We start from the raw sequence: 5,042 nt of genomic DNA on the forward strand, positions 1-5,042 counted from the left end.
TTCACTTTGAAATTCAGGGCAATGGACAAAAATCACAATGCATGAACATCCGTTGGGACCATTGAAATGTTTTTTTTTAATTAAATATTTGGATTTCCCTTGTCGTTACCAATTTTGAGTTGGCTGTTTCACGTGCGGGGAAGGTCCCTAAAGGAATCATTCCCAGTTCGTCCCCCAGCAGGCACGCGGTGACCCGTTCTTGCTGTGGGAGTAGCTTGAGCAGTCTACCAACAGACGATGGGTTCGAGACTGGGATCCCCGTGCCAAGACCTTAGAGATAATCCTTTTCCTGAAGTTACGAATCCATTTTCCCGACTTTCCTTGCCTACATTGTTCCATCGACCAGAGGTTGTTCACCTTGGAGACCTGATACGGTTATGAGTATGATTGAGCGTGGATGACATTTGGTCCTCTGGATTTTCAAAAGCCTTCAGGAGCGCACTAAGCACCATGCGACGTGCAGTGTTCTTCCAGCTGCCAGACCCTACCTCCGGTTGAGCCAATTCCAGTGTGGGCAGGCTGTTAAACAGAAAAGATATCTCTTCTTGAGGCTTCTACCAATGTCTTCGTAATTCCTAATATTGTCGTCAATAGCCATATCCTGGTTCAATAATTTTAACCTAATTCCCTTTTGAAGTATGCGTAAAACGCGCTATCTGTTGGGGTTCCCCCGACGCTTAGGATCGACTAACCCATGTGTAAATGCCATTAACATGGAACCTTTCCCCTCTTCTCCCTTCAAAGTTCTCAATTGAATACTTGATACTACCACTAAGATATCCACCAACAGCAGCTCGCGCCTGGGCTCGGGCCCATGCTTTTTACAATGACCACCGTGTCCTCCTTTTAATCTGGGATCGGCACTTACCCCGATGACCGGGTGTAGGTCTCTTACTTAAGCTCCATCTATTTTCTGGGCTAGTTGATTCAGCAGGTGAATTATTATATACTCCTTGGCGAATTTTGACTTCCATGACTACCATATCAGGATTTGGTAATTTGTGCGCCTACTACCTTCGTTGGATGTGGTAACCATTTCTCAGGCTCCCACTCCAGAATCGAACCCTTACTCTCCATCACCCATCACCACCATGGTAGGCCAGTATCCTACCATCGAAAGTTGATCGGATAAAAAATTGAATGATGCATCGCCGGCACAATGGCCATGAGATCCATCAAGTTATCATGAATCATCGTAGCAACGGGCAGAGCCCACGTCGACCTTTTATCTAATAAATGCATCCCTTCAAGAAGTAAAGGTTTTTTGCACGCATAAACTCTTGAATTACTATGGTTATCCGAGTAATAGATACCATCCAACAAACTATAACTGATTTAATAAGCCATTCATAGTTTCACAGTCTGAATATGTTCATACTTACACATGCATGGCTTAATCTTTGAGACAAGCATATGACTATTAGCAAGATCAACCAGGTATCACTCCTCATCGACGCCGGCATTACGAGAGCCTGGCCTACCCAAAAGGGGGTGGACGGGCTCAAGGCGAGCGCGACCATCATTTACAAGGAGCATCGTATAGGGAAGATAAGAGCTGATGAAGAAGCCATGCCCACTGCGTCTACCGCATATGAGAATCCCGACCGTCACTCATGGACTAAGACATCACACGATGAAGCGAGGAAGGTGTGGGACATGGGGGTGGCCTTTCGGTTCACATCGCATACGGAATGCGAGGGGTAAAAGGCAATCGATAAAACTTGATAATACCTTGGCTTTAGGTAGGCAGCACAGGAAATCAACTTTGAGAAAGCCTAAATTGAGCTTGCCCCATGATTGAGATGGAAGGCGGGTTAGGACGTTGTTGCTCCAGTAGGGATCCAACCTGACCGCCCATGTCGAACATAACTCACGCGCTGTGCGTCCAAATGCTCCGTCGATGTATGACCAACACTGTCCCCAACACCTAGAAATAGATAACGTACACTGCTACCTATGTGGACGTTGTAATCCTAAAACAAGTCCCACTTGACACGATAGCCCACCCTTGGAGGGAAGCAAAAGAGATAAAGGGGCGCTGAGGCTATTGCATGGGTGCCGCGCATAATGTCCGTTGGCACTTTATGCAGATTTAGCTTGGCCCGATGCGTGCAGTGCCTGGAGCTTGCCCCGAGAGAAGCATCCAGAACTCGTCGTAGGCATAAAATGACTTCCTTATTCGGAATCAAGAACCAACAGCCCCATCGTCGATGATGCCACCAATAGCAGACATGAGCACACATTAAAGCACGGTCAACATTGTTCTTGGGCACTAGCGGCTCACACAGAATAGCTATGCAAGCTCCCAAGTGCCCACACTGCACGCTGACATGCCCAGTGGGTTCCTATGCCAACTAACGACTGTCGCCTTGAAGTGCTTTCAACACTTCTACCCCCTTATATATGCTTAAAAAACACTCCAAGTGACAGGATTAGACATGATTTTTCTAGAAAATCATACTATATATGTACGGACCAGAACTGCATATTTTGACGTAAGATTAAGCCAATGCACTCAAAAAAGATTCACGTGATTTGTAAAAGTTAATTTTCATTAAGGCAATAGTTTTTTTCAAATATTATTTATGGAAATTCAAAAAACAAATAAAAAAATATGAAAAATATTTTTAAAATATAAAACTATTAGAAAAATATTGTCAACGCATGAAGTAACCTTAAACCAATAATTGAGTGCTTATTTGTACTTATAACGTAACGATATAACATATCAAAATTTAAGGTATATTAAATAAAAAATTTTAAAAAATATAATAATAACGTGGGAGCATTAGTAAAATCGCCCAGAATGCAAAAGATAAGTAAAACCCTAAAACATGCATAATAGAATGAAGTAACCTTAAACCAATAATTGAGTGCATATGTATACGTATAACGTAATGATATAAAATATCAAAATTTAAGGATATCCAATAAAAAAATTGAAAAATTATAAAAATAACATGGGGGACATTAGAAAAACATTCTAGAATGAAATAGATAAGTAACAACCCCAAAACATGCTTATTAGAATAACTTTAAATCAATAATTGAGTGCATATTTAATATTTAAATTTAAATATTTAAGGATTAAAAAAAATATTGAAAAAAAACTTGGGGACATTACAAAAATTGCCCCAACATATGAGGTAATATTGAAATATACTTAAAAACACTTAGAGCGTGTATTTAACGAAAGAAGCATACAACAGTGAGGATAATGATGTGTAACACCCCACATTTTACATGTACTAGTAATGTTCACATAAAATGACATACGACTTGATTTAATTACTACCAAAATTTGTCAAGTGTTCAAGTGTTAGATTGGGGCACTATATGGAAGTCTATTTAGAGACTGTGGCCTTAAACGGAAGAAAAAAAAAAAACATTGACATGCTTATGGAACTTAGGGAGCTAGCAGGTGAGTCACCTGTGTGCTTAGCTTCAAAATTATATATACATGAGGGAGAAGAATTCATTCATAAGTGAACTCACTTGAAGTCTAGACGTTAGTAAAAAGAAAGGGGAACGAAGACAAGGCTTAACGCCGAAACTTTCCAAGTCTTGTGACAAACGAAGCCAAAGTTAGGGAGGCTATTAAAGACAATGGTTTAACATTATATTGGGCCAAGATGTTCAGCCCAAGATTTTTATATAATAGGCCCAACTACATTCATTCACTACTAACAAAATTGAGCCCAAACAAAGTGCAAGAAAGAGTAAGGAAATGGGCCACTAAAGCCCATTGATTTAGAGATCCAAAAGGCCCAAGTGAAAGGGGAAAATTAGTCATTGACCAACTTGAGTTAATCAGCTACAAATATTAGGAGAAAGTCGGTCTAAAGTCTCCTTAAAAAGGGACCAAAACCGAGCTCTAGGTTAACCAAAGAAAAGACCAAAAAATTTCAGAATTTCTCTCTAAGTTTCTCTTGGTATTTCTTCATCTTGGAAGGCAAAAAAAGGCTACTTTTTGAGTTCTTGAATTAGACCTACACCTTGGGAGTTAAGGTATGTAAAAATAACCATATACCTGATATGAATTTTCCATGGAAAACAAGATAAGTTGGCTGGTTCACTGTGCAGGAATTTCTGGACAGCTTGTGTCCTGAAAGTTGTTGTTTGGTTTTCTTGGCTTTGGAACGATTTTTACCCTGATTTTTCACATTAATATGATGTAAAGTTGAGGTTATTAACATGTTATAGTGTGTATATGGTTGCCAAGGTTGCTGGACTGTTTTGCTAGTTCTTTGGAAACAAGTATCCTTATATGATCTTATGTGCTTCCAAACTGGTATTGGACTGTTTTGATGAGGGGGATGTTGTTTCACGTTTGCCCTACGTTTTGAGATATTTTGTGACTATGTTAAGGTTTATTTGATGTATATATATGTTGGGAGCATCTGGTTCAAAGTTGGGACAAGTATGAATTGTTAACGACGAAATGTAGGGAGACGACGAGATGTTGTGCTTCTTAGTTGAGCGTTTTGTAAAATGGTTATGTGTTGTAGTTATGGACTGTTGCCAGCATGTTATAGAACTAATATAGGCTGTATACATCATGTATATGATAATCTATGCTGGTTGAATACAGTTAAAATTGAGAAAGTCGGAATAACACCATTGAGTTGATGGTTATACGTTTGTTGCCAAAGTGTTGTGTCTTGTGAGATTGGGCTGTCCAGATGCATTGATTAGCTGCTAATACTAGCTTTAAAACATGATATTGTAGATAAATAGTTGGAAGAAAAGAAGTCATTTCGACGTAAAAACAAGTTGATATGTCGAGGTATGTAAGGCTATTCGATCTCTTATTATTTGGCATGGAATCCAAAGTCTTCATTGGCACATAGAGATCTTTACAAATTTTGACATAACCACTCCACTCTTTAACATGTACTTGTGTGTCCAGATTCGAGCATTGTCACTGCTGCATACATACATTGGGTACCGTGACATATGAGTCTTCTTTTTAGCTAAATAAAGTTCATACGTTGTTTATGTCCTACATGTTTCACTAATTGGACAACCCACTCTTTTCATTA

At 39.5% G+C, this 5,042-nt stretch overlaps 1 long non-coding RNA gene across 1 annotated transcript; it reads left to right on the top strand.

Moving 5' to 3' along the window:
* The first annotated feature begins 3,845 nt into the window (after nucleotides 1-3,845).
* Nucleotides 3,846-4,762, top strand: LOC124894714. The gene is made up of 2 exons (XR_007051317.1): nucleotides 3,846-4,008; nucleotides 4,730-4,762. It is a non-coding gene; the product is annotated as an uncharacterized LOC124894714 (long non-coding RNA).
* Nucleotides 4,763-5,042: the final 280 nt, after the last annotated feature.

Source organism: Capsicum annuum, unplaced genomic scaffold (genome assembly GCF_002878395.1).
Source record: "Capsicum annuum cultivar UCD-10X-F1 unplaced genomic scaffold, UCD10Xv1.1 ctg77035, whole genome shotgun sequence".
In the NCBI taxonomy this organism is placed as follows: Eukaryota; Viridiplantae; Streptophyta; class Magnoliopsida; order Solanales; family Solanaceae; genus Capsicum; species Capsicum annuum.